This window comes from Teleopsis dalmanni, chromosome 2, assembly GCF_002237135.1.
Source record: "Teleopsis dalmanni isolate 2A chromosome 2, ASM223713v2, whole genome shotgun sequence".
Taxonomy (NCBI): Eukaryota; Metazoa; Arthropoda; class Insecta; order Diptera; family Diopsidae; genus Teleopsis; species Teleopsis dalmanni.
In genome coordinates this window covers 225,250,926-225,260,658 of record NC_051847.1, presented here as the reverse complement: position 1 = coordinate 225,260,658, position 9,733 = coordinate 225,250,926, and positions in this window count along the sequence as shown.

Here is a 9,733-nt window from a genome sequence, read left to right as displayed (position 1 = left end):
GAAAAATTTTCAATTTTACAACAGTTATTAATCAAAGAAGTGAGAAAGCAAATACTGCTCTGAATTGGCTACTTTTGTCAGAAAAACAAAAAGGGTGTGGCATTTAGACAAGGATTACTTGGATATGACGCTGTAGTGGCTGCTCCAAAGTGAAAAAGAACTCAAGTGCAAATGCTAGGAAATTTTTCTTTTAAGAATGATGAAAAGTTTTAAATATTACGCGAATTCTTATTAAATTGGTAACAATTAGTTAACCAACAAAATGGATAAATGTTATCCTTGCAGCCAATAAACTTGGCCATGAAAATTGGAATATAGGAGATCCGATTGCGGTCTCTTCCCAAACATAGAAGTTTATTATGTAAAGTTTCCTTGTTGATAAGTTGCCCGTGAAACTCATATAGAATGTGTGTCCTATGTGCGTAACATAGTAAAAAGATTTTTATACTACTAAAGACATATTTTCTGGTAAACAAGTTTCTGATCAATTAAAGTATTTAGGTATCAAGTATTTAGGTGTCACTGAATCAAAAGAATCTGTTCAGATACTTAAGTTTCTCTAACTTTCCAACTCCGAGTTTAGATATGAAGTGTGCTCCTTTTCTAGTTTTATACATCAATTTGATCACTCAACTGGATACACCTTCTTCCCTTACGTTTTCTTCCTCCAACTGAAGAAGAAACATATTTTTCGAACATGCATCTCATATTTCATTAGTATATGTAGTCAATTTTATTGTTCAATCACTCAAAATACCCAATACTTTATCATTCTATATGATAACGTTCATTCGTCGGCTACATACAGAAGTACAAGTAGGATGAACAACCTATTACAACAAATTTCAACGGTCGGAAGCTCTTCATTTCAAACGCCTGCTTAGTAGCACCTATGGCTATCTTAAATTTTCTATTAATCTTCATGTCAACATCGTTCATATTACTGTTAACGATTTCATGATAGAAGTCTTTCGATTACAGTTTAATATACTACTAGACTACAATTACTAAATGAATATCTTACCGAACAAATGAATAAAAGTATCAAAGATTTATAATCTACTTCTGCGGAATATGGACAGTTTTTAACAAATTTAAAATACTGCAAGCTTTGAAATACTGAAAATTACTGTCGTAGTAGCCAGGTTCTGAATTCAACACCTATCCAAAGTCTGTTTCGCAAAACTTATGCAATGAAGTAACTCCACCCTATATCTAAATATAAAATTTTCTTCAGTATGGTTTTATTTAAAATTTCTTTCTCATGGTCCTGCATGTGAAACACTAAGATGACACTCGTAGAATTTGGTATAGAAAATGATGTCACCTCAAAAACAGAAACAACAAACGCAAGAAAGAACAACAACACAAACAGCAGCATAATGGAATAATAAACACAGGCATAAAAACCACCAACATCTGGTGAGTTTAAGGTTTAGATATGGTCTGTTAATTTGGAGCACCCTCCCCCTTCCCACTGACCGTAAACCTATAAGAAAATTTGAAGCTCTTATGTTGTTGATCAATTTACATATTTATTCACACGAAGCTCTGCAGCGCAGTCTTGCATTTGTCGCACACTACCACAGAACCGACGTCAACGTCAAATTCGACGTCAGCGTTGCCGCCTGCTTTATAATCGCAAAGAACAACCATCGTGGCCTCATTGCCGATTGGTCGTTTTCAATTTATGACTTTTGTTGGAAAAGTATTTTATAGCGTTTTTAATTGTGAGTGTTACGTATTACTTCTTCCCCAACTGCCCTTTCATGTGTAGCGCCACAAATGTTGCGCATAAACTCTTTAACACTCTTCAAGGCAATTAAAATTGCTTCTTTTGTTTAAAGTGTGCAGCTCTGCCTTCACACATGCGACTACAGCAACAAACCCTCAAGCGCAGTTAATAATGTGTCGCCTAATGTGGTGCACAGCGGAGTGGATACGGTGATGCCATCGGCTTGGACGTCATTATTGTCAACAAAAATTTTATGCACTGCTCGGTGGATTGTGTGTATGGCAAAGTGTTACAAATTTACCAGATGCACTGCGTTTTAAGCAGGCGATATGTTGCATTTCACCATCGGTACCACTCCCGCTGCTGTTGTGGTGCCACATTAGTTGAACCAACATTATTGGGGCACTTGTGTTTTTGGTTTGTTACAAGAGGCCTTCAAGTTCCTCACAATAAATTCGTTTTCACTGCATTAGTCTAATTTATCTCCACATTTGTCGAAATGTGGGAAAATATCAATTCAGAAACTCATATAAAATTCTCATAAAGAAATTAAAATACAAACTGTATGAAGAAAAACCAAATGCACCAGTTTGATTTTAAAATATGTTCATTTTTAATAATTTTACTTAGAGGAACCTTCGCCATTTTGCTATTAAAATAATATAATTTCAATTAAACAATCAAAATGTATAAAATATGTTCTTATACAGAGAAGAAATATTCAATCGGTAGAAATTACAATACAAAACTTCTTAAATCAATCACATTGGATGAAATACATGAACTATATAAAGTAATGATTCGAAATATAGAATATAAATCATGTACAAAATTACAATTCGATCAATCATGGACCTAAAGGTATCTATCCATTTTATTTTCTTTATTTCGTAACACTAGTTCAGTGACATATCAAACAGATCTCTTACTCAAAGCGTCATATGTTCAGTTTAAGATTTGTCATAGTTCGTATAACAATCGTTGAACGTATTAAAAATGTGAAAACTTTTAATGGGCATCCATAAAAAATCTTCTGCATTGCTGAGGATCATATCTCAACCTATGAAATTGTCATAGAAATTAGTCTATTGTACAAGTTTTTTAGAATGATCACATTATCCACAAACAGTAACTAAATGGAGTGACATTTTGTCCGACGATGCAGTTTTTTGCTAATGATAAAGGTGTTACACAAACCGTCACTATCAAGTCATATTAAAGATATTAATAAGGAACACATATGGTTTTAATTGAAGCATGCCAAAAGCCATATAATATGACATTTTTACTTAGTTGCGTAATACATTTTCCAAACGTGTAATTTAAGGGTATGGGGATGTAAATTGGCCACTAATATCACTAATGACTACTAATAACTTATGACTACTGGTCTTTTGTTGGGTTACGCAAAGCATCGACTTCATGCGGATAATCCGCACTATTCTGAAATTCTTGGCAGTTTGGAAAAAATATACACATAATGTTATAGCCGTGATATTGCCAGCTAACTCCTGACAAGTTGTCGAAAATTTGTTGAAATGGATCCAGTAATGTATATTTTATATTTAAGTGCTACTGTAATTCATACTTAAAAGGAAGATCTTAATAGTAAACTTTAATAAAAATTTGATCGAAATCTCAATTGTAAATGTATTTTATTTACTTATTTTATATATTATTTACTTTTATGTACCACAAATGTCTATATGCGTGAATGCAGTTATGTAAATGCATTTAGCAATGCCTATCTGTCTATAAATATAAATGCACTTATGTAAGTACTCGCTAGTGTAAAATCACATCAAACTAGAAAATAACCATACGCGTATGCATTTATAAGTATAACTTGAACTCAGTTTAACGATTTTATGTAAATCATATTGATTTTTTGACTCAATCCAAATCTAGTTTTCCTTATATTTTAACATAATTTAAAAATTAGCCACTAACAATAATTTAATTGTTCTTTTTATTTATTACTTTCAAATTTGAACATTTTGGAACTTTACCCAGTTAATTAGTAAAAATAATACCCAACAACGCCTTCGAACTCAATTTAAATTATTTATTGCATTTCTCAGAGAAACTTATTTTCAAAAAAATGTAATTCGCAACTTTCAACTTACGACTTACGATTTGCTAAGAAGAACTTGCAGCTTTAAAATAAGAAACTAAATTATTTCCGCACATAATTGCACAATGAAACAATTTCAAATTTACATACTTACAATATGATTTTCTGACATTACAGTACAGCCCAGACATAATAATTTTATCATTTATTATTACCCAAACCAAGTATCAACTTCTTCGGTAGTGAAAGAGCTCTGAAGATGCTTTCTACAATGGCAGAAAAAGGAAACACAGCAAACATTAAGCTTATGTTCGCTTATTTATGTCAAATATATCATTTCTGCATAGTGAAAGGATAATATATATGATACATTTCAACTAAAAGGACGACATATACAAGGCAATGAGTACATTACAATGTCTATTAATGTATACCCAAGAGCTCTATCCCGCCAGCACAGAAGGAGCTGCGATGTGCCGCAGCAGAGTGGTGTGAGCTCTACTCGCAGAAACTTAAAAACTAAGAACGAAACAATAAATAAAGGACAATATTTCATCGATGATGTAGCATGGATGACATTTGAGAGTCGGTCTATAGGCGGATGTTCTTAGCTTTGTTTAGATTTGTTATTGCTTTTATTGTGCTTCAATACATTTCCGCGCGGACTTTTCTTCAAAAGCAGCCTGCAGCCCGATGGCGTATATAAGGCGTATGTGCTCCAAACATGTGTGGGTCCAAAATAATTGAGCGGATATTAAAGAAGCTTCTGCGATTGGTAGCTGGCAAACTGATTTGATTTGTTTGTGTGTGGGATTATTTGGCCGAGAAGCGAGCAAACAGAAATGTCGCGTAATACGTACAAATTGCAAATCTTTCTAAATTAAAAATCAAACGCATACAAGATTTATAATTTTTAAATGGCTGCTGTACGCCAAGACGCTCCGACGTACTTGAAAATGATAAATTATTATGGAATTTGGAAAATTGACTAGTTCCACATTGGGAGATTTATTGAACGAAATTGTTTCTTTTTCGCGAAATTTGTTGTACGATACACTGGATATTTATTGTTTTTTAAGATGCTATTCAACCAATATGAAACAAATAAAATATTTAAGATTTTCGAATTTAATTTACTAATGTTTTCAGGCAATAAACAAAGCAAATTTAAACTATAACGCAAGTAAGTATTTTCTACGAAGAACTGATATCATTAGGAACCATATCGCTGATTTTGAAATATGAAAAAACAACTCAATTACACATACTGCAATACAATTACACTTCACCATGTAAAAGGGAACTGAAACTCTTTGACTGAAAATAGAAGTATTAAGAACGGTTACTCTATAACGGCAGGCATTTGGTGGTTTTCATATACTTTCTTTCACACGTTGCCAGAAATAAACCAATTAAACTATGTATTAAGAAGATTTTTCTAATTCTTAAATGTATACATAATTTTTATTGTGTTTATAACTTTAATTAATATTGTATAGAGAAAGGATTTTGCATTTGCAAAATATAAAGAAAATTTTAAATTTTGTGAATCTTAATAGCTAGAGAATGAGTAACTTACTTTTAGATTGGCTTAGGAGTACAATTATAATGATTGCAAGATAAATTATTATTGTCATATATATAATATGTGTTAGGAACTTTATATATAACAAACTTACTCAAACTGTGTACATAATCGCAGTCATCCGATGAGACTGACTAATCACAAGTCTTCTATTTTTACGTCTGATAATCTGATAAGTACCGCTAGAGACATAGATGCAGTCTTAGTCTAAACTATCTGTCGTGAAAAGTACCAACAAAATACATAAATATATGTCATAAATACCTATGCGTATATCAACATTCAGTTAATATTGTCATAATATTCAAAGTAGTAAAAATAGAGTCAAAACTCATTGCTTCAATTTCAAATCATATATTTCAAAATATGTACTTTTCAATCATATTTGCAGAAACATCTAATTTGAACATTTGTGACAAACGCGATTTTATAGGACTATTTAAAATCTAAAAAATATAAAAAGAAAACAAACCATATCCGTAACGATATAAACTCATCCGTATCCGTGAATTGTTAACTGCATCCATTACAGTACATTAGTGAAATTAAATAGAATCAAGTAGCAAATTTTTTCCAGTATTTCAAACTTTTTAAACCGTTCCTCCCTTCATACCCCACAGATTTGTGTATAAATTTCATTCTCAGTCGTTGGTGTTTCACCACCTTTTCGCAGTTGCGAAAAGTACAACGGCGATGCATCAACCTATTAACAATCATAATGATGTCTTCCTCTGTATGATTTATGGAACGCACTTACGTCGCTGCTAAGTATGCAGCAAATATTTTATTACACTTTTTTTAGTTTTCCATTAAAGTAACTACACTTTCTGGTTCGGCATAATGATTTGTAACATTACATACAAGAATGAAAATATACAACAAACTGCACTTTTATATATTTTCAAAATAATTCTATTGATATTGAAAAATTTTAAATTCACAATACGATTTAGTACAATTATATAAAAAACTTATAAAAAGACGCAACTAAGAGATTGAACGAACTCTAATTTGAAATATAGCAATAAATAATAATGTATTTTAAATTCAGTTAAGAAAAAACATTAATTATTAATTATAGAAATTAAAGCTTAGTAGGGTCACTGAGCTCCATCTATTCGTTAGTATAAGAACTAAAAGTTCGACGTCATTTCAATATTAGAATTCGTTCCTAAATTGAAGTTGGCGTTTCTGTGTATTTCCGATATTTGTAGGTTGGTTTATTTAGAAATGATTATTCAAGATTAAAATACCTTGTACATGACGTTACAAAAATATAACACATGATTTTGGAAGGTCATAGATATACGTATATCATATAATATATTTAATATTTAGTTTTGGGTTTCAAAAAACTATACTCAAGTTTCTTTCCGCATATCCGCATACGTGTACGTTAGCTTTTTTTGTTTTATGAGATGCAAAAGAAATTTTTGTGAATAGTTATTTCCAAACAAGTGGAATACTAGACTCAGATTATTACTACAACCATCTGAACCAAAGGAATGAAACAGTTCGTACAAAAATATCAAATTTATAGAAAGTGTTTTTTTATCAAGAAAATGCACTTACAGCTCAGGAAACATCTCTAAAATTAGAGCATTAAAATACAAATTGTTAGAATAACTTGCTTTTGAGTTCTTGGTCTTCTTCTACTTAAAAAAATTGTTTCATTCAAAAAGACTCTGCTCTTTTAGAGCGGTATTCTCCAGACCTTTAAGAAAACCATTGTAGAAGCATTTATGATATTGTAAGAACAATTATAATCAATTTCAAGGAAATTATAAAGAAAAAGTATTACCTGTACCTAAATTCATTTTTTCGTTTGCAACATATGAAATTACAAGGTTTCCATTATTTGAAAATTGTGAGCAAGTAAACTCTTCACTTACTTTTTGTTTAGAGTAGAGTATTGTATGGAATGTGTTGCCGAATAATATTTTCAACAGTTTGCAAACGAGAACCCCTTATGCATTTCTTCTCTTCTCCCCTATTTAACTGTTATTACTGATGTAAATAAATTTTTAAAGCCAACTTTTGTGAATTGCACTTGTTTTTCTGCCTCAGCTTATAAGTAATCATTTTAAGCGAAAGCTACTTGCTTCGCAAAACTGGCTAAGTTTCGATGGGAGAGGGTGACATTTGTTCTGTATTGTTTGAAAAATGCAATTGTGACCTTTTAAGTTAAATTATATTTGTTTCTAGTTGGTAACATTGTCGTTTAAACTAATTGTGTGTTACAAATTTTATGGAGACAAATCTCAAACTCAATAGAAGATTCGCTATGCTTTATGCTTTTGTGCTTCACACACAAAATGAAGCATGTATGACAATCATAATTTCGATATGTTGAGATATTTTATAAAATTTACATACAGTACATACAGTAAATTAAATAAATGAAATGAATTAAAAATAATATTCAGTATATATCGTACATATGAACTGTCTTCATCCACTATTTTTGCACCACAGCATGACTCATACGTCTGCAGCATTGAATGCTGGAAGAACGCCTTAATTAATGTTGATCACCTTAATTGATTGTTCAACATTTCAGTTTATATCGCAGCAATTAAGGAGCAAGGCATTCCGCCACACAAGCGCACACCACGGCTCACCATCGAGCAGAACAGTTGGCAACTTATGAGGGTAGTTAGCAATTTTTAAGGTCGGGCGCTGCAGACCAGCTCATGCGGACGCCGAAGTTCCACACACAGCGAAACGTAATGCATACTTTTATTTAACTCCGCTTCACGGTGCGATACCTAATAGTTTTTCATTTAAGCTTAAATTGGTTTTAATGAAATGTAAATAGAGAACACACTTACGTCTAGCCCCGCAGACGAAATCCTCTATAAAAAGAAGAAATACCTATAAAAAATTAATTTTATGACTTGCGTGTTTAATAATAATTTTTTTTAATTGATGCTATGTTTGTGTGAATGTGTTGTTGACAGTTTAAACTAGCAACAAGAATTTGATTCCATTCGTCCACTAATTGTTGGAGATGTTGTCGATGATAGTGATGATTATGATGATGATGCTGATGATGGTGAGTACTTTAATTTCTGTGGTGCTAGAGCTGGTGGTGTGATATGGTGTGGTTAAGTTTTTCTTAGTATATCTGCGAGGTATTAAGGCAATTAATATCAATTAATATAAATTAACGGAATAAATTAACTTTAGCGTTGTGTGTACATACGTGAAGGTAGTTATTTTGTAATTAAAGAGTTTATTCCTTATGTTGCTTTGCAAGAATGGTAAATTTATAGCCTTATCATAAAGCAAATTTATTTTTATAATAATTTTGAACTGAATACAGCTTTTGATAATTACACCAAATGTGAATTGATTGGAGATATTTTCTCTACAATGTAATCCGCTTAATATTAAATGCTGTCTAATCACTCAATTTGATACATGAAGTTCACAGGGTTTCCGTTTTGTCCATTTTTGTCATAATTTACTTAAAGTTTTTGCATTTTCGATTTTCTACACAAATAAATCCAAGGTAAACCAATGATAAATTACTATAAGCTAAATACTTCCACTAGCACACGTACACACGCTCAAATGAGTGAGTTTATGCAAGTGAAAATATATGTGCTATTTTGAGTGTTAAGCACTCTCATGACTCATTTTGCGCATTTGTCAAAATTTTTGCAATGCATCATTTTATATGACAAAGCCAACATGAAGATAAATTGTCAGAAACACGGAATTAAAAACTGATGTAACGATTAATTTATCTGACAACCACCCAAACACATATACGATACACACACAAATACATACTTGAGCTGTAAGTTGCAATTTAAGAAAAGTAAGAATTTTGAGCTAAAGAAAAACAGTGAACTCGGTAAGTGAATCCTTTAAATTACAAACAAAACGCGAAGTCGTATGGTGACGATATGCAGCGCAATGTGAGCAACAGGACTGGCAACAACAATTCGCGACCAAATGAAATGCCAACAAGAAACTTTCTTGCTTTATTGCGAACTCTGTTTTTGCTCACTGTTACGTACATATTTGTAAATGAAAGCATTAAACATAACAATATAATGAAGAAACTTAAAATAACAGAATTTTTTGCGAGCTAAAGTGTTCTCCGCCTCTCGAACCTTTGAAGAAGAACAAACAAAGACAAGAAAACGGAAGCGCTTTCAGCTGTCAAATTGCAACAAAAACAACTAGCGAAGTTGTTCAATCAATTTTTGCTCTTGTTTAGTTCAATTTTGCTCGGTAAGTACGACTTAAGGCTCATCACAATAATTTAAGGCAACGCAAAGTGGATTGCTAGTTGCTAGTTGCGCGCTGTAAAAGTCCAATAGCACAT